This window comes from Rosa chinensis, chromosome 1, assembly GCF_002994745.2.
Source record: "Rosa chinensis cultivar Old Blush chromosome 1, RchiOBHm-V2, whole genome shotgun sequence".
Taxonomy (NCBI): domain Eukaryota; kingdom Viridiplantae; phylum Streptophyta; class Magnoliopsida; order Rosales; family Rosaceae; genus Rosa; species Rosa chinensis.
Genome location: NC_037088.1, coordinates 19,811,855 through 19,833,226, shown reverse-complemented (window position 1 = coordinate 19,833,226; position 21,372 = coordinate 19,811,855). Strand labels below are relative to the sequence as shown.

General features: G+C 39.8%; 2 long non-coding RNA genes across 3 annotated transcripts; both read right to left on the bottom strand.

The window, feature by feature from the left end:
• Positions 1 to 11,611: 11,611 nt before the first annotated feature.
• Positions 11,612 to 14,126, bottom strand: LOC121051938. Its single transcript, XR_005807537.1, has 4 exons — positions 13,921 to 14,126; positions 13,738 to 13,790; positions 12,224 to 12,552; positions 11,612 to 12,122 (listed from the first exon to the last, which is right to left on the bottom strand). It is a non-coding gene; the product is annotated as an uncharacterized LOC121051938 (long non-coding RNA).
• Positions 14,127 to 17,247: 3,121 nt separating this feature from the next.
• On the bottom strand, positions 17,248 to 19,487 carry LOC121051937. Of its 2 annotated transcripts, none has more exons than XR_005807526.1 (3): positions 18,931 to 19,487; positions 18,291 to 18,360; positions 17,248 to 17,741 (listed from the first exon to the last, which is right to left on the bottom strand). It is a non-coding gene; the product is annotated as an uncharacterized LOC121051937 (long non-coding RNA). The 2 variants fall into 2 exon arrangements; XR_005807527.1 differs by having other exon boundaries at positions 18,291 to 18,352.
• Positions 19,488 to 21,372: the final 1,885 nt, after the last annotated feature.

The window sequence follows — 21,372 nt, the reverse complement described above, 5'->3', positions numbered from 1 at the left end:
AGTGACAACCCGCAAATCTAGCTGTCATGAGATCGCCTTGCAAGGGCATGAAGTGGCGGACGATTGTTAGAGTCTCAAATCCAACGTAGTTGCCCATTCATCTGTAAGGACCCATCATAGAGCGCTGTGGTGGCGCAATTGGCACATAAATGGCTCACTCAAATATGCGTAAGTACGATACTTGTACCCAGTCATTAGCTGTAACGCAGAGGTACATTGAGTGGCAGTGGGTTGTAGACTAATTAGCATAGCTGCATGCGATATTGCATCACCCCAAGTGGATATAAGGAGATTGGTGCGCATTACCAATGTCCGGACTATCATCGTAGTCGTTTCCGCAAGACCATTTGGGTGTGTACATGGGAATATGATGTCTAACATCAATCCCATTGCAATATCCATCGAAAGTCTTTCGATGTAAACTCTCTAGCATAGTCAAATCCAATTGACTGAATAAGATGATCTGGGGAGTGAGCCCGTTGTCATATGATATGTGCTAGGAGTGTAGCATAAGCAGCATTTATAGGTGGACAATGGCACAACACGTGACCAGCGTGTTTGCGTGTCAACCAACATCATGAAATATTTAAGCCTCCGCAAGTTGGTTGAATCAATCCACAGAATCCCCATGGATTCTATGTAAGAACAGAATGAGTATGTTCATTTCCTTTGCATAGGACGGTCTTAGTCCTAATTTCCCTAAGGAACGGGCTTTGTAAAACGAGCGAGAGGCTTTAGAAGCAACCAATGAGTATTTTGGTTAGGCTTGAGCGTCTGAAACGCTATTTGAAGCCAGTTGGTGATTGCAACATCACCTGGGGTGCCATCACCATGATGGACGCTATCCATGGCGTTATGGATAGGCACTGTGCCAGCCCTAGGCTGGTGGTGGATGGAGGCAGTGCCCTAGGCAGCTGTGTCGGTCACACTAAGTCTAGAAATCAACTTTTGATTCATGCTTCGTTTCGCTCGAAAGAAATGATGTCCATGTGAAGTCTTTAGTAGACGGATCATCATATGATGACCAGGATGACCTATCCTGTCGTGACAAAGCCAATATGTGTCTAAATCCAAGAGATCTTCCCTAGTAACTTTATTGGATTTAATAGCTCGAATAGTGACATAAAATCCACTAGCGAGACACATAAACTTCTCTAAGATGTGCCTTTATTCGCAATTATTAGAGGTATTGCAAAGGAACTCATTTCTGTTCTCTACATGCGTTTTTGCATGGAATCCGTCGGCTATTCATAGGTGTGATTCGCCCTAGAAGTGTATAGAGTTTCTGTGACAGTAATTAAGGTGTCATTTGGCAAGTGGAACTTGGGCTATTCCATGTCCTTGAATTAATACTGATGGCCCAGCCATTGTAGTCACAAAAGTCATATGCTCAGAATCAAAATGGAGTCATAAAGAACACGAAATTTTATTCATAAGCCAACGCAGTTACATCATTGTCTCTTTGACTAAACAAAATCTAATCCAAAATGATAGCTAATGCAAAACAATGGTAGTTGTCTAACTTCTTTCGGTAATTCCAAAATAAATGAGACCAGGTGAGTCGAGAGATGTCGGTGGAGCAAGGTTCGCTTAAGTACCACTAATCTCAGAACCTTCCTAGACATCACACTTACTTTGAGTGAACCTACTTTGAAGAAAAGCTAAACCATTGGCATTTACTACAAAAATATATGGCAATTGCCGATTACATCTCTTGAAAAAATAAAGACTTAAACAGAATTGGCGATCTATTGATCCCAGCCTGATTTGTAGTCTTCAACCCTTCACTCTAGATCATCTTCTTGATCTCCTTGTTCCATATAGTGAGCTTCTCTTGCTTCACAATATGCTTTGTAGGAGGTGACAATTTCTTCACGAGCTCTAAAAATGTGTGCCCAATGATCAGACACTCCACATCGAGAACATACATCTCTTTGCTCAAACTCCATTGATTGAGGCACTTTGAAAGTGTCATTTAGATGGCTCTTAGTGTTGGTGGCGCCACCAACATGGCCAGAGGTGTTGCCTCCCTCTCTCTTTCCACGTTGACCTCTTCAGTTCCGTGATCGCCTATTTTAGCGGTTACCATCCCAAGTAGAGCGATTATATGGACCAGAAGATCCAAATGTATCCCTACGATTAGGGTTTCGCTCTTAGCGCCCTCTCTTTGGGGCGCGACTATAATTGGATTCCGGAATATGCTTTGTTTCCACGGTTCTCGAATTATAGTTCTTCACAAGGATGTTGTCATGCTTTTCAGCGACATTCATAGCTCCAATAAGCTCATGAAACCTTGTGATTCGTCTTGCAGTAACATCAATTCGATAGTTCTTAGTAACCATCAATGCAGAGACGGGGAAAGTAGAGAGAGTCTTCTCAATCAACATCGCATTTGTGATCTCTTTAACACATAATTCCATTAAGGATTTAATGCGAAGTGCTTCCGAGTTGTAGTCAAGAACTGGCTTGAAATCACAGAAATGGAGGCTATGCCATCTCACTTCTAGGTCAGGAAGTAGGGAGTCACAGACGTTGCCAAATCTATCTTCAAGTGAGACCCATAGCCTTTTGGGGTCTTCTTCATTCATACACTCGTACTGGAGCGGATCATCCATATGACGAGTCATTAGGATGATGGCTTTCACCTTATTTGCCTCTAAGGCTGCTCTATTTTCTTCTAAAGCTTTAGCTTGCTCAACAGTTAGCACGTCCTGGCCAGGCTCGAGAATCGTATCCAAGATTCTATCGGCCTTGAGATGCTGGCGGATATCACGAGCCCACCTGTGATATTCAAAGCCAGTTGTTCCCAATGGAGCAAAGTCCAATTTGTTCAGGTTACTCATCCTGAAAGAGAACAAGAAAAAGGGTTAGTTTCGGAACAAAAAAGGCTACCATGAAAACAAATAAAATTTCTGAGCGTAGTCGCTTCCAAGAAATTAGGAATTTCCGAGTGTAGTTGCTTCCAAGAAATTCGATTCCAAGAGGGGTTGGATTAGATCGAAACAATGATATTTGCGGTCGATCGTTTTATCTCAACAAACTCTAAGTCTGGAGGACTCTACAAGTTCCAAGCTTGGAGTGAGCACGAACGTCCATAGTTCGGCTTAATTTGGTCTCCCCTATGAAGAAGAAGGGAGGTTGCAAGTCCTCGAGAAAAGAAGAAAAGAATGAAAAAAAACTTCAAAAAGGGGAACTTTTAGAAAAGTTTACCTTGAAAATTGGCAAGAAAATTTGACCAAAAAAGTCATTGTAGATGGTAAAAAAAAGGGTCACCAAAGGTCGCCGAAAAAGTGGCCGGAAACTGGTGGCCAGAGTTAGGCAGGGCTACTGAAGGGGCTGTGCAGGGCTGGCAGGCATATGCTCGGTAGGTACTGCGCAGGGGCTAGGCAGCTGTCGGCAAATGCAGGCACAGGGGTGCGCAGGTCTCGGCAGCTGCTCGGCAGGGGTTATGCAGGGCTCTCGGCAGATGTCGACAGTGGCTGGCACAATGGTGCGTAGGGCTCTCGGCACCTGTTAGCAGGGGTAGGCACAGGGGTGCGCAGGGCTCTCGGTAGCTATCGGTAAGACTCGGCAGGATGATTGCAGGGGCTGTCGGCAGATCTCAGCAGATGCACGCACAGGGCTCGGCAGCTATCGGTAGGGCTCGTAGGGAGCAGTACAGGGCAGGCTCAAGGCAGGCACAAGGCAAGGGCTGGTTCGGATTTTCAGACGGCTGGTTCAGGTCGATTCAGGTGGTTCCGCCGCCCGTTCTGGGCTCCTTGGGATTAGGGCTTCGATATGTGGGGTGGTGGTTGCTGGATTTCGAAAGTTAAGAAATTAGGGTTTTCAGGGTTAGGGCTTTGTGCTGATAACGTGTTGTAGAGAAACAGTATTGAGAGTAAATTGTTGTGTGTTCTCATTGATAATAGGGGATTACAATGCATAGAATCTCAATCATACAAGGAAAGTAATTGTACATTGAATAGGAATCTAGATCCTTCTAATTTAACCCTATTACCACTAGATCAAGTAACCTAGAGTTTGGGCCAAACACAAATTAGGGTTTACTTGAACAAACTTTGATTAGAGAAAAAAAAAATGAGAAGATTACATCAATATAAAATGTTTATTGCCCCTTAATAGACGTCTATTGTTGGTCACCCCCGCTGGAATTTTCTGAAAACCTCGCCGGATGTCCTCAAAGAGATTACCGGAAAAGTTTATTGCCCCAGTAGACGTCTGTTCCCCCCCTCCCCCCATTGCCCTCCAATAGACGTTTATTGCCTCCAAATAGACGTCTATTGCGCCCCCCCCCCCCCCCAATAGACGTCTATTTGGAGGCAATAAATGTCTATTGGAGGGCAATGGGGGGGAAATAGACGTCTATGGGGAGGCAATAGAACTTTCAGTTGCCGAAATGAAAACTAATCTCCCTAAATTTAGACAAATAAAGCTTTGATGACAAATAAAGCTTTGATTAAAGAAAAAAGAGGAGATTACATCAATTCAAAACGTCTGTTGCCCCCAATAGAACTTTCAGTTGCTGGAATGGGAACTAATCTCCTTAAATTTAGACAAATAAAACTTTGATTAAAGAAAAAAATGAGAAGATTACATCAATTTAAAATGTCTATTGCCCCCTACTAAACGTCTATTGCCGGAAAATTGTGAAGACACGGCGTCAATGGAGTCAAGGCAGAGCTTGAAATATGGAACAATTCGGAGGCAAGTTTGTCATCTAGCTTTGAAAGATCGGCAAGTCGGAGATAAGGCGATGAATCCGGACGGAGATGAGAGTTTCGGAGGTTTCGATGGCGGAGGCCATGGCGATGATGAGAGTGGATGGCCTTTTGGAAATGAAGGGTCCTCACCAGGTCCGTCGCTCCGCCACAGATTGGCGTTGGAGTCGAAGCTGGAGTCTAGGTATTTGAGAGAGAGAGAGAGAGATAGAGAGAGAGAGAGAGAGAGAGAGCAGATGGGCATCATAGTAGTTGTTTAGTTAAGCTGAGGGTAAAATTGTCATTTTTTTTTAAATTGGGTTAGTGAAAATAAAAATTTGTTGCTGGGGTAAATGAGATAGTTTTGGTGCATTTGGTCAAAGACCCTTTCATGAAATGGTCATTCTCTTGGTTTCGTGGTATGTGCTCCAGGTCCAATGAAGGAATTGCTTAAGCTATGGTTTAGGGTAAAGTATATTATTATAATAAAATTTAACAGCAATAAAACCATAGAATCGAATCATAATTGACAACATACAACAAAACATAATAAAAATTTTGAAATAGAATCATAAAACAAAATTGGAAATCAAATAATCACCTTATAGAGAATAGATGCTTATCAAAACTCTACCCGGTAATTTTTTGAATCAACCGTCTAGATTCCAAACAGCAGGACAAACAACACACCCAAAACATCAAAACCCATATCAAGTCAAAAGGCAAAGTTTTGAAATCGAAATCAGAGCCTCACCTTGAGCCTTTTCCAATCGATCACTCAAATCCCAAACTAGAGCACAAACAGTACCCCTAAAACATCAAAAGCCCATATCAATTCAAAGACAACCACAACAAAATAAAACCCAATGAAAACCAAAAAACATAGAAATCAATAAAGCAATACCTTCAATTTGAAACCTTTCAAAATCCACAGAAAGAACGACCTAGTATTTATCCAAACAGAATTCAAACCAATTTCTTCTACTCTTCCTTTAATTGGCCACGCCTACCCCTCTCTTTTCTATTCTAAAACTACATGTCCAAATTTCTCTTTATCTCACGTTAAACTCGTCAGGAAAGAAAGGGAGAGCGAGAAAATATCTAGAGCTGAATGGCAGGGATGTTAACTTCAGAAAAAAAAAAAAAAATAGAGGGCAAAATCGCCATTTCATAACTGAGTGAACAACCCTATAGTGAGAGAATAGAGTGAACATGTAACGTCCCGAACCTGAATTCACCGGTTTACTAGTCATTTAGACGGTAAACGATCTTTACTTTCACTTTTATTGTCGTTTCAATACTTGTAGTGGGCCTAAAAGTTGACTTTTTGGTCGGGTCAAAAATTTGAGAAAATGTTCTTCATCAAAGTTGTAGAGGATGTTAAACCGAGCGTGTGCATATGTGGTAAGTAAAAATTGGAGTTCGTATACGAAAGTTACTGTTCATAGTAAGTTTCTATAAAAGGTAGAAACTACTGTGGTAAGTTTCCATTTTCGGAAACTTACCGAGTTTTCTCTCTCCTCTCCCCCGATCCTTTCCTCCTCTTCAGCCCGATTTTTCCTCCACCGATTTCTTCCTCCTCCGGCCACCCCACGAAGGAATCCAGGCTCCAACAAGCTCGCCTCCTCCTCCTTGTCACACTTGCGATGGTGCTTTTCGATGACTCGGCCGGAGGAGCTCGAATGTGAACCGTGAAGCTCACTGTAGCAATTTGGAAGTTTCGTTGATTTCCGGTGATTCCGACCGTCTTCGGCTACCTAACCGGCGTCGAAGGTGCGGTTTTTGCCAAGGATCATTTTCCCCCTAGCCTTGAGCCACGATTTGCAGTGTAGAGGGAGACTCGATCAAAACCCGATCCTAGGGTTCTTGGATTTTCTGGGTTTTCCTCACTGGCCAATTTCGAGCACTTAAAGGTAAAATTGGAATGTACTGTAGTTGAGAAACTTGTTGGGTCTGTTGTGATGTTGCTGCTGCCAAAATTTGGCGGCCATCGGAGGTGGTGGCCGCCGGCGCGTGGGGCCACTGTAGGTGGCGCGTGGAGGCACGTAGGGCAGTTTTCTGACTTCGCTTTTTAGCCTATTAAATCCTGTAATTGATGTAGAGCTCGTAAATGTGAATTTCGTTGGAATTGAAGAAAAGTTGTATTGATTATGAAATTTCCGGAATTTAGAATTTTCATTACCGATTTACAAGAATCCGACCGTCGGATATCTCTCGGTTCTGCCTTGGAACCTTTAAATTAACGAATTAGTATTAGTGGTATCATTTGGGTTGAATCCGAGAAGAAGTGAAGATGTGATTATGAGGATTTGATTTTAGGAGTCGTATGTAATTGCCGAATCGTTATTCATGAATTATAATTGTGTACAGGGCGATATACGAGCTATTGCTCGATGCAAGAACTCGTATGCATGATCACCTAAATAGTACTGTGAGTGGACTTTTATTTTAAATTAAATGTGCATGCAATATATTATTATTTTTCCGATTGAGGTATAATTTATTATTTGAATTATTGAGTGTTATGATTTTATGAGCTTGATTTCTTGAGATTTATTATGCTCTATGAGTTACGGGATTTTTTAGTGGATTTCCTTCCTGAGGGCTTTCAATAGATTTTTTTCAAGCTATTTATTTATGAGTTATTGTGTTGGGAAATGATTTTCGGGAAGTGACTGATTAAGAAAATATTATGAGAACTATTGATTTCGAATATCGGTTTTTATGAGGATTCACGACTACGAATGTTTCATCGAATATTTGAGCATGATTGAATTATTGAGATTTATTGAAATTTTGAGCTCCGCACTTATCAGCCTTGAAGTTAGATTGAGATTTCTTTCCGAAAGCATTTATTGATTTATAGAGTATTTGATTTATGCTTTCGAGGATTTATTGAGATATTGAGCTTTGAGTTAGCGAGATAATCCTGAGTTATCCTTTCGGTGAATTATTAATGATTTATTGAAGTACTATCGAGTTTCTTTCCGAAAGCAAGTAATTGAAAGAGGTTGTTTCCAATTTATTGAGGAGACTATCTTCGGCGCATGCGTATATTACCTAGTTGGCAGTCCCTTCCAGGTAATAGTCTGGTTGGCAGTCCCTTTCAGACTACATCCCTGTTGGCAGTCCCTTCTGGTGAGTCACCTGGTTGGCAGTCCCTTCCAGATGACATGAGGTAGTTAGTTGGCAGTCCCTTTCAGACTACATCCCTGTTGGCAGTCCCTTCTGGTGAGTCACCTGGTTGGCAGTCCCTTCCAGATGACATGAGGTAGTTAGTTGGCAGTCCCTTCTAACTACCTGTGGTTAGTTGGCAGTCCCTTCTATCCACCGCCTCCTAATCCGGTTTGCAGTCCCTTACAATGCATCATCTGGGTGGCAGTTCTGTATTTTCTGGATTTGAGAATGCGTTCGGTGGCTAATTTTCAAAATTGTTTTCTAAAAATGAAAAACAGAAAATGCGTCTGGTATGGAAATTTTAAATGTGACAAATTTACTTTAAGAAATAAAGTAACCGATTAATTTAAAATTAATTCCTCAAAATATTCAAAACAAAGTTGTCAAATCATCATACAATCCAAACTTTGTTGAAAAAAATCATAAAATCCAAACAAAAATTGCATTAAAAATTGATTATCACCTAACAATCCAAGGGTGAGGGATAAAATCTTGCCACAAGTGTTTTGCAATTGCATTTCTAACATTAGTCATCTGTGCAAGGTTCTCTTGTGAGATATTTAAGTTCGTTGGTGTATTGTTTTCCTCCTCAAAAATCATATCTTCTACATCAAAAGCTTCAAACAATCTGTCGCGATGAGCTTCCTTCCGAATAAAATTGTGTAAAACACAACATGCTATAGGTATACGTCGTTGCCTTCTTGGACGATAATTAGGCATATATTTTAAAATTGGAAAACGCGCTTTCAATACACCAAAACATCGCTCAATTACATTTCGCAATGAAGAATGTCTGTAGTTGAACAATTCCCTAGGGCCTCTCGGTGATGATGAGGTCCTCTGTAATCACGCAAATGATACCGCTCACCTTGATAAGGAGCTAAGAATCCTGGCATGTTTGTGTATCCAGCATCCACAACAGAATAATATCCTGTTTTTTTTTTTTCAAAATTATTTTGTGCATGTCAAAATCAAAGTAAAGCATATGTATTTTTAGTTTAGACAGCCACAGAAAAAAGTTTCGTGGTTTATTACCTTCATTTGGAAATGGGAATTTATTTTCTGGCCTGGTCACTGCATCTGCAAAGATCCTAGAATCATTTGCAGTCCCTTCCCATCCAGTGTAAACAAAGGTGTACATCATGTCAAAAGAGCATGCACACATGACATTTTGGGTAACAAGAACCTTCCTACCACGATATGAAGTTTGTTTCTGAGCCGGAGCCCATGCAGCGATATGTGTTCCATCAATTGCCCCAATACATTTCTGTCATAAAATAAATAAGGAAAAATTTCAGTTTAGTACCCTGTGGTTTGGGGGTAACATCATGTTAATCCCTACTCTTTCAATTTGATCAGCAACACCCATGTGCTTTCAATTTCAATCAATTGTGCCCAAAATTTACTGTTCGGTCCAATTTAAACGTTAACTTTGACTATGGGGCCCACTTTAGGGGCTAAAAATGTCATTTCAAATACATTTTCTTTTTTTCTCTTCTCTCTCAGCTTCGATGGTTTCTCTCTCTCTCTCTCTCTCTCTCTCTCTCTCTCTCTCTCTCTCTCTCTCTCTCTCTCTCTCTCTCTCTCTCTCTCTCTCTCTCTGCCATGGCCGGAAATCATGGCGTCCGGCGCTGGAAATACGGAGCTCAGAGCTCCATTCCTCCATCCCCACCCACCTCATCTCCCTCGACGCTCAAATCAACACCTTGGCCTTGCCGGAGCTCTCCAAGGTCGTTCTCTTCTTACCTCGCCTTAAGCCCAATCCCCGCGACTCCTCCTCCGTTGTCGCTACTCTCGCCGAAATATTGAAGCCCGATTGCTTTCCAAGCATCAGACCAAAGTTCCAACCGTCTCCGCCTACCTCATCTTCTCAGATCGGGTCTCCAACGATCCGGCCCAGTGGCTCGAGTTCTGCTTTGAAAATCTTCTTTGCACCTAGAGACTGGATTTTTCTGGGTTTTTCTTCAAGTTTTGGTACGGATTTTCTTGTTTCACTTCTGGGTTTTTGCCATTTCTTGCATTGAATATTGTTCTTTTTTATTTCTGGGTTCTTGGTTTTGGATTATCATGTGAAGGTTTTTGATTGAAAATTGAACTTTCTATAGATCTAGGCTCGGAGTTTGATGAAGGTTGGAATCGGAGATTTTGGTTCATTAAGGGATTATAGTGAGAGAATGAGGGTTCGGAGCAGAGGAGGAGAGGAAGAGAAGAAGATGATGAGGAGCAGAGTGAATATACTGTGTCGTCTTCGTCTTCTTCTGAAAACCGGAAAAAAAAAAATTGTTTGTATTCGAATTGGGAGAAAATTAAAACAGGCATATGAATGATTCTTCTTTCATGTTTTGCTCGAGAAGCAATTGATGGTATTCGAGCTTCAGTTTCCTCTTTAATAGCATCTGGACAAGAAGAGTGGGGATATGGGTCTACTTTTACATTGCCTTTAGTTCCAACTTCATTAAGAACAGCAAGCTGAGAAATTGAAGGTAAGCCTTGTCTCATTGGCAGGCCTAAAGTTACAGTCTTGAAGGCTTGTGACGCTAGGCTTCTCATGATTAAGTTGTAAAGCCTTCTGCAAACCAACCAGGACAAGGTATTCCCAGATTTCTAGTATCTAAAACACTTATGATTTCTAGTAGTTTTTTGAATAAATATTTTGTAATATTTTTAATTTCCCAGATTTCTATATTTGTAATATTTAGATGGAAAAAAAAAAGGTTTGTAGGAAAATTGTGTGAAATGTCGAATTTAGCCCTTCAAATGGGCCCACTAACGGTTAATTTGGACGACACAGTAAATTTTGGGCACAGCTGATTGAAATTAAAAGCACAGGGATGTTGCTGATCAAATTGAAAGAGCAGGGACTGACATGATGTTACCCCCAAACTACAGGGTACTAAACTGAAATTTTTCCAACAAATAAATATTAGGGAGCAAATAAAACAAAATAAAACACAAATAACTTCATTCATAATAATTCTTTGCCTCAAAATATGGATAAAACTTTGGATTGTTCAAAATTTCAGGAGGTGTTTCTCCTTGACTTTGAGGACGTATAATCTGTGGTGATAACATACACAAGGCTGCTAATACACGCTTAAACTGTCGGTGAATAGTATCCTTTGATCGTTGAAAGCGCTCAGCAGCCATTCTCATACGCTCACTATGAGATACTATATATAAGAAAATCGCCACGGCTTCTTGGACACCTACATGTCGATCATCTTCTAATAACTTTAAACTCTTAAGCGTGCAACACGACCTTTGAAATACATGTTTATCCATGCGAAATGAGTTATATATTCTATCTGGATGTCCATTCAACAACTCTTGCACATATTCAGCTCCAGATAGAATCGATGTATGGCAAGGAATCTTGTCTATGTATGAAGACCAATAATCATAAATGTTCATACAAATGATCATGTGTTGTGCCATTTCGTCTAGTTCTGAAGAACTATCCGAGTCACTATCTTCCATGTCTATAATCATCTTTAGTACCTACTAAAAAAATTCAAACAAATAGTGAATTCAAAATATCCAATAACACATAAGGTATAAAATCAATGAATAGCATCGATTATTTATTTGAATACGAACATTAACAATAATCAAAAGTTCACCAAGGTAAAGACATGAAATACGAAACAAAATGACAATTTATGCAATGAAGACAAACATCAAGCAAGATAACAAAACAACCACAATGTAGACAATAATTCTAGAGATTAGCTAGCCAAGCTCTCCTTCTTTCATCTGACATGGAAAGAAAGAGCCTCCTCCATTCAACAATTATAAGCTTATCCATCATTTTGATAAATGTGGCATGGTCAATGTTTCCACAATTTGCACACACTCTTCAATGGAGTACTTCTCCTTATTCTCTTCAGTATTTTTTTCTTTTCTTTGTTGTAGCTTTTCTTTCATCACCTCACCACAAATTTCTAAGTAGGCTTGTATTTTGTCCCACTTCTTTGTACGACGCTCTGAAGTTGGAGCCTCTGTCATAACCTTTCTTTTTCCTTTTGTCTCAATTTGAGCATTATTAATATTGAAATCCTCATCAAGATTGATATGAACTCCATTATTAAGAAACTTGTTCTCTAACTCGCGCTCTTCATCTGAATTGGGAGGGAGTTGGCTAGAGGCATAATGTAGTTGACCCGTTACAGTAGTAGTGTTAAATATTTCCCCTAAAATTTCATAATGTTCCAACCCTTTCTTACGATATGGCTTCACTCCTGGCACTCTCTACAATGAAAAATGCATATTACATATAGCAAAATAAATACTGAAAACTCAATAAGCAAACAATGGATTAACACTAAATCATTGTTTAATACTAAATTTACCTTAATATATGTAGCCCATACTTCCTCTGATGCAGTAACAGTGTTCGCAATAGGGTCCCACCCAAATTCGTTATTCTCAATCAAATCAGAAAATTCACGGTGTTTTTTGCGTAGTCTATTGAATTTAGACTTTAGTTGTGGCACAACATATCTTTTTGTACTTTCAGCAAACAGCTCATCACTTATTTCCAACCAAATTTTCTTTTTGAAAGTGGACGTTTGCATATCCTTTTTTCACATGCTCATGCAAAATACGAATGAATTTTCCTTCATTCTTAGCAGACCATTCGGCTTTGTCATCAACTTCCATTTCATTAGAGGCCACATTCCTTGAATGAAAATGAGATGAAAATTACACAGATAAATATATTTCAGTAACTTAATCCCACAACATAATCGTTAGCCTTCTACTGCACTCAACCATCCTAAACCCTAAAGCCTACTCAGAATTGCAAGCTTAAAACGTTCAAGGCAATGGATCCAAAAAGAGAATAGCTAAGTAGAATGAAATCATTAAAACTAGAAGGCACAAACACAAAGGAGTGTAACACACGAAATCAATAAGAACTCATGAAGAAAAAACCAAACAGAACAGAATACAAAAGAAGGGAAATAAGAAACAAACAAGCTGGAAACTAACAACAGAACTGCACAGACTGAGGAAGCATAAAAATATATATATATATATATATATATATATATAGATAGTACTGATTGTAGTTTCTTTAGGTTCATCTGCTAGTGTTTTGTTTTAGCACATTGAAAATTAATAAATATGTTTCTACCATGTAAGGGAAAGACAGAGTCCATAAAAATCATGAAACATGAAGCCAAATGCATAGTTTCCATCAACCAAGCAATCTCATAAATTCATAAGTGTCCAAATTACATATCAAAAGCACCTTTTTAAATAAACTATCTTGGGGATTAGTATTATCTGACACATTTGACAAATTGAAGATTCTTGGTTTTGTTTTGTAACATGCTGGGCTTAATCTAATAATTAACAGAAAAATCTTGCTTTTGACACACTATGTCAGGAACTAAGAGATGACATATGGACGAGTGTTCACATATCAAATAAGAAGGATTGTAAGCAAATAAGAAATAGTATTATTGCTATCAAATCAGGATATTATTGCGAGGCATATTTCTGGGCAAAGCTTTTTCAATGAATAGAGAGTAGCATTTCAGAATCAACATAAACAATGACTTATAACTTGACACTAATGAGATAATATCAAAATAACCAAGCAGAACAATGACAAGAATCAAGTACAACGAATCAAATGTAATTCAAAGCTCCAGCAAAGACCAATATATAGGATATATAAACTAAATCAAATGTACTTCAAAGTTCCAGCCTAGGAATCAAATGTACTTCAAAGTTAGTCCATAATATAAATGGTAATCATATGATATATATCCACTTTGAACAAAAGAACAGCCCTCGAAAAATCCAAATCATGTTCCAAGCTTTATAAAAAACCCCTAAACAAAAAGCAAAAGAATACCAGGAGCAGTAGCGTCAAAACGAGTGTGGGAGGTTGCCTTTGCTTCTGTCTTCCTACATGGTTTTGGCAGTAACACATCAGTAAATTCATAAAATTTAACAAAAATTAACATGTTTTCGACAGCAAATTCAGAATGAGGGAAAGATTGAAGTAAATTCAAGATTTAGGAGAAGATTATCATACCTAGAGCAGTAGAGTCCAAACGAAGCTCTGCTTCCTGAAGAAGATGAACGCGACTAGATATGGATTGTCAGAGAACAATGAATCGATGAATATATAGAGCCTTTGGGAAAAAATTTGCCGCACTCTCATCCCGCGCTGCAATCTTTTACGGAAACAAGAAATCCCGCTCTTCTCTTTCAGCATCCCGCGTTTCACAAATTTAGGATTCTGTTTTCAAAGAATAAAGGATACGCTAATATATCGTTTTGGAAAAGATAGACTAAAATTGATTCTGTATTTAAGATAGAGTTTTCATCGGATTACGAATTCAATTTGTCAGACGCGTTCTGTTTTAGGATTTGTAGAACAGAAAACTGTTTCCAAAAACAATACCGAACGCACCCTAATATTCTTAAGTTCAGAATTGTATTGTGAAATGGGAGATGTTTTGATATAGGGAGCAGGGTGACTCTAGAAGGATAAGGGTGGATTATTTCAGAAGTGTAAATGTCTTTCTACAGGTTTTTGGGTAGTCCACTTTTAGATAGAGTTCTGCCAAATTTTTGGTAGAATTTCTTCTGAGGTGGGCCCCGCAGGGCCACTTTGGATTTTCAAGGTGAAATCCGGGGCGAGTCCTGTCAGAACAGCCCTACATTGAACTCAACTTTGGTATATAGTAAATGATCTGAAAATCTATTGCCTAGTATAAGAAAGGATGTTATCTCCAAAACTCCTAAGACTACCATAGCCACCACTACAAGCATTTCAAGCATTCAAGCCATCAAATTGTTGATGTAAACAAATCACACCAGTCGTCACAAAGGGTTTCTGCTTCAAAAGTAGTTGTAGATAATAACTTCAAAGCCCATAGAATAAGGAATTGATGGATTTGCCTTTGGGACACGGTGATTTTTCTTAGCTAGCTTGTAAAGTGAGCTTCAATGTTTATAATGAATTTTACTAGCTAAACTGGGTTCCTAGCCTTTGAAAGACTAGATCTACATGCTTAGTTTTGGTGTCTACTGTCGATTAATTTTGCCTCTAAAAAATAATAAATTTAAAATTTTAATTATAATTTTCATAGTAGAGAAAAAATAATTGTGTCAAATGATAATGTATTGATATTGTTTCCAATCACTTAACTAATAACTGCTATATAGGGAGGCCTCCGAGCAATACAGAGCGACCTCGAGAGTGCGAAACCTAGAGTTTCGTGTGGCAGCGGTGATCGTGCGGTATCCAGTCCAAGGCGACAGCAAGAAGATGAAGATAAGATCCTTGGTCGGTGACGTCAGTTGTTTCTAGGGATTGTTCGACGGCCCTTTTTGAGGTTGTACGGCACTGTTTCGCAGCGGCTTTGGGCTGAGGCATTAAAGGGTGTGGTGATGGTGTTCGATCCAAGTGGTGACAGACCTCGTGTTATGACCGAGATTTTCATTTAATTCTGTTTTTGCATGAAATTAATAAAAGTCTCAATTAGTAAAAATTTTAGTTTTGATGACTTGCTCTTTTTGATTTATCCAGAAATCAAAATCATTCGAACAACAAATTGCTCGAAACGCTCGATTCAAAAATTGACTTTTTATAGGTTTTGATTTCTGTAAAAACTTCCTTCATAAAAGTCATAGAGCGTGTCGATACGAGTTCGTGCATATGTGGAATGCTAACATCGGAGTTTGTATGACGAAGTTATGACTTTCGAAAAAAAAATTTCTATTTTGGTATAGAGGACTAATTTTTCTAGAAATTGCAAAGGACGAATTTCCAAAATTGGAAACCAGCCCTCTCTTTCTCTCTCTCTCCCCAACCAGAAATTGCTTCAAACCTTCGCTCGCCAAAATTGGAACCTTCTGAAGATGCTGATCATGATCCCCAAGTGGCTTTAACAGAGGAAGATTTTCGCATAGGTTCCGCCACCCAATTCGAAGGTTGACAGTGGCCGGGGGGGGGGGGGGGGGGGGGGGGGGGGGGTGTTTAGGGACAGTTTCAGGTTCTGTATACGATCTACTCGTTGATATGAGCATTTCGATATACAATACGTAATTTTCAAAGATCGTATGAATATGTTAGGATTTTTAAGGTTTTGATCATCTCGGTTTTTTATCCATGAGGATCCAGCCGTTCGATCGACTTGTAGTTTTGTTGTATTAATCGTAGAAGTGTTTTGGTGACATTGTGTGGTCTCGGATGAGGATCTGACTATTGGACCTTTGTATAATTGTGAAAAGATGATTCTAAAAGAGATCCGTGAAGATCCAACCGTTGTATTGTCGTATAATTTTGAGATGATGATCCTAAAAGAGATCCATGAGGATCTGACCGTTGGATTGTCGTATAAATTGGTGAAGATGATCTTTAAGGCGATCCGTGGGGATCATCGTATAATTGTGTTCTGGGATTTGTATGCTAAGTTGAGACCGTATGTAATTATGTGCTTGATGGAATTGTATTGGGTGAACATTGTAAGACTGTGTGATCTTGGCTGTTACAGAAGACGTAGCTGGAATTAGAGGTGAGTAAATCTCACATGGTTCATTTACGAACCGAATTTCATTATTGTACATTTTATTGTTAAATTGTGAAATTGTTTTACGAAAATAGTGATTTATTTTAAATTCTATGAACCTGTTCCACTACGGTTCATGGGTAAGTAAAATGAGATTTTAAGTATAAAAATGATTTTTTTCGATTTGCGTGAGCGTGAACTGTAGTTGGTATTAGTAGACATTTTTAAATGGATGACCAGTGGCAGAGCCACTTTGGAGCCTACTGGGTCCCGTGACCCAGTAAGTTTATATACATTCTAGTTTGCCATGTACGTATTGTGACTGTTCTAGCATGGTGGAAGCCTGATCGATAGGCGACATTTACGTCTTGGGTTCGAAGCAATACATGGATAGTTTTTTTTTTCTTTCTTTGGTCTGAACATTTATCTTTTATATATATATTTTTGTTTCTTTGGTCTGAACATTTAACTTTTATATATATATATATATAGGATAAATTTTAGTTTAGTACCCTGTGGTTTGGGGGTAACATCATGTCACTCCCTGCTCTTTCAATTTGATCAGCAACACCTCTGTGCTTTCAATTTCAATAAGCCGTGCCCAAATTTTACTGTTCCGTCCAATTTGAAAGTTAACTTTGACTGGATTGACAAAGAAAAATTTGGACGGAACAGTAAAATTTGGGCACGGCTGATTGAAATTGAAAGCACAGGGGTGTTGCTGATCAAATTGAAAGAGCAGGGACTGACATGATGTTACCCCCAAACCACAGGGTACTAAACTAAAATTAATCCATATATATATATATATATATATATATATATTATGTTTTGGACATTAACACTAGTTTTGAATTACTTTTAATAGAGTTATTAACAAATTGCTTTAGACAATTTAAAATATATCATTTTGGATTATTTTTTTTGTAACGCCCCAAGCCGCACCTCACCAGCTTGGGCACGTTACAGTGCCGCGGAGCTCTAAAATATAAACCGAAAGCTCGATTCACATTCTAGAGGACCGCTAGGCATTTCGTTAGAAAACTTTTTGCAACACACAGCGGAAGCTATCGATATTTTTGAGGTGAAGAACTAGAGTTGCTGAAATCTATTTCACTCATCCAGTACTTGGATAAGGATCACACGAGGTATGAATTTCAATGAAAGAGAATTCAACTAACTTTGACACGATGTTAAATAACCACAAGTTCCGAAACACGGAGTTCGAGAACTGGAAATCAGAATAAAGCCCAGAAGGTGGTTTACCAAACTTGTTCTGCACACCCAGCTCCGTCCGCTATTGTCCCGTCACCAGTGCACAGTACCTGCATCCATACTGTTGTAGGGGGTGAGCTTTCGTCCTCGCTGCTCAACAGGAACTCTACCTCAAATAGACTCAAAACCAATAAACAAATATTTGGGCTGCCCAGTATGAAAACATATTTAAACCAAATATTTAAAAGAACGACAAACTTTAATGTTTTTCAACTTGAAACACGATGCATGATGCTCAAATAAATACGGCGCCAAATCCAAGTATTACCTGATGGCCGGTCCCATAGACCCACTACACGACCTTACCTCAAATTAATTTATCACCAGGTAAGCGTAGCGAGAGCGTCCGCTACCTAGCTACACACACGTACCGGGCCCATTATTACGATCGGAATACCCGGACGACCGGCGTAACTAACCCTCCGGAGGTTAAGGGGATCGAACCCAAGGAAGTCAGAGCCACCCTTCGCTCTCAAGCCATCACACATTTTCTCACGGATTGGTTAGTATGCATTGCATTTTACATAACCAACCCATACCACTTATCATGCATCACATTAATAAAATATAAAAGAAACTCACAAACCGAGGAGAGTCCTGAATCCCCTACCTGGACTCCAATGCTTGCTTTCACGTACTCCGAGAGTCGCGAACCTTCTGTTCCTCGGGTAACTGGAGTCCTAGATTCCGACATTTCGATAGTTAATAACTTTTGAACAGTTAAACGAAATCTCAACGATTAATTAATCGTCCAACCAACTTTTCCTGGTTTGACCAGGAGTTGACCAAGGGTTGACCACATTTGACCATTTGACCATGTTTGACCAATCGAGACTAGTTCGATAATTAACTCAAATTACCGAACAATTACTTAAAATTGTGATATCGACTCGATATATTAGGTGCACCATAATTTTACTAAGGCCACCCAATATATACACATTTCTTTTCTTTCACTTCGCATTTTGTCATATAGTATTTACTATGGACACCCAAATCACCTGTAACCAATTCCACCCATCAAATCCATTTCCTTGACAATTCATTTTATAAACCATATTAAAAATACCCGAATAGTAACTCACAACAACTTAACAAACTAAACACACAACCAAGGAAATCTGAGCTCTACCACAACTCCACAGTTCATTTCAAATACAAACAATCGATTCCAATCCAAAGTTTCAGTACCAGCAACAGATAAACCAACTCAAGCTACCCAAACTTCAATTCAAGATTTTGAATTATACCTTCACAACCCAACTCGGTTTTCCGGAATTCCTAGCTGAATTGGGCTAATGATGAACTGAGGATTTTGACGCCAATAACCCAGAAAGTCTCTTGATTTCTGTCCACCAACGCAGCCAAGATGAAAACCAAGCCCAGCATGACCGGAAAAACTACCGGCGTCGAGGAACACGGCAAACTCAAAATCAAACTCAGAAACGAAATCGTTAACGCGGGGTCAAAATCAAAATCTAATTATACTGGGGTGTAGAGCTTGACGAGGAGATGAATTTTCATACCACTTGCAGCTCCAACGGTGGCCGGAAATTGCAGAACTCGCCGGAGAGACTCAGACCTTCTCACCGACGTTTCTCCCTCCCCGTCCGGTGCATGGGCAGTCGAAGACCACAGGCATGACGGCGACGACAAGAGGAAGAGGTCGGTGGTCTTGAGTCGTCGATCGGTGGCCGGACGGCGTCCCTCCGGTCCGGTTTCTCTCTCGGGCCGTGCTGCTCCTCTGGTTAGAGCACCGAGCTCTATCTCCCTCTCTCTCGATCTTTCTGGTTTAATCTCACTGTTCACAGGCCTATAAAGTTGTCCAATAAATAATGGATGGCTAGGATCAAGAGGTGGAGGCGGTGGATGGCTGGGATGAAACGGTGGTGAGATCAACGGCTACGATTGCAACGCGGAAATCCTTTTTATTTAAATGAATTTCCATAATTCCCAAACTTCGGAAATTCATTATAAACACTTCGGGTGTCCGAAAAATCTTCCGAAAATTTCCACGAACTCATCGTGTCGTGTACTCTATTATCCAACTCCTAAATTGAGGATTTCTCTTAATGAAAATTTCTGAAAATATTCTTGAGCACTTTTGACAATTACCGAGATCGTAAATATATAACTTGTCAAACGATCTCAATTTAAGCTCGATGAATTTTCTGGGGCTCACAGTTCCACCCCCCTTAAATAAATTTCGTCCTCGAAATTTCATGATTGGTCAAATGGTCAACAATACTTTACTTTTCATGTCAGACTCCAGTACCCATAACTATTTCTCAGTCTAATTTCTTGTGGTACAATTCGACTATTACTAGTCATACATATCAACACCGGAGCTAGCATTTCTCTTTACCACGTGTTCCTCAGTTATCACCAACAGGATACACTTTGCTCCGCTATTTTTCACTTTTCTGTAACCACAAGACTTTTGTTAGAACAACTGGACTGAGTGATTAACAATCTCATTACTCTCCTCATAACACTGCCATACTTGGCAATTCCACAGACAATTCATGTCTGTACCAAATAAAACTGGGTAATTACCAACCCTGTTACCCTAACTCAATATTGCCACAGCCGGCATCTAGTAAATGATTCCCATCTCCATCCAATTCCCGTTTATTACAAGCACACAATTATCCGGGAATTTGGACTGAACAAGAGACATACTCAACCACCTGTAGGTGAAATCACAACTATCCATGGGTAAAATTGTGTTCCCATGGCGGAACTTATGTCAATTATGAGAGCAAGTCGACGTCGTTGCCGCGACTCGTAGCTTCTAGCGACCATGAACGTCCAATGGAATACACTCTCTGTTAACAGTTCACTGGTCGTCACTAACATGGAATTCGCGATTCATCGTGGAAGACATATCTGTCCTCAAAAGGACAACCACACGCGAAGCTGGCTGAGTATCCGTCTTTTCTAGTCAAGCTATACAAGAAAAGCACGACGGAACCTAACCGCCGATTTCCAAAAGTTATTCCACGAATTTCCACGTGACAACACTTAACGAATTTTTTTCGTAGTGCACCCGAGTTCGTTACGTATTCGTTTATGACCGTCATCTCGGCTAACGCATCCATTCCATGAACTCGAAAGCGAAGCACTTCTTCCAACCACGTGGACGATATGCGTCGTTTTATCAACATCGAATCATGTTGCCCTACCTGCAGCAACCACGTGCCAATAGGTCCTTGGACACTAGTTAGTCGAATCGACGACCCGTCTTGAAAATGAGATTCAACAAGTGCTTCCGTCACTATCTGACGAAATTCGAGGATCACCGTCAAAGGTTTACCTCTTGAAAACTGAAGGCTCACATGCTTCCACACATAGCACAGCGTTGGTTTCGAAAGCATCGCCAGAATTAGAGAAGCTGATGGTTAAACAACCATGAACAACACTTATAACGTACTTGACGTCAAAACACCTTTCTAGTCTACACATTATCAAGACTTTGTTAAGCCAAATAGCTAAGTACACGCAATTCGCGTTTCTAATGGTGATGACGCAAGCTTTCCGCCCTTCGTTCTTTGCACTTCTCCTTCTTGCCTTTCGGTTGCCAATCGTCTAGTAGTGTAGAGAATATCTTCCCTGACTACAGTTTACGTTGAACTTGACTTATATGAATAAGCAACCGAAAACAATGCCAAAACTTCGTTTTGCAAATTTCC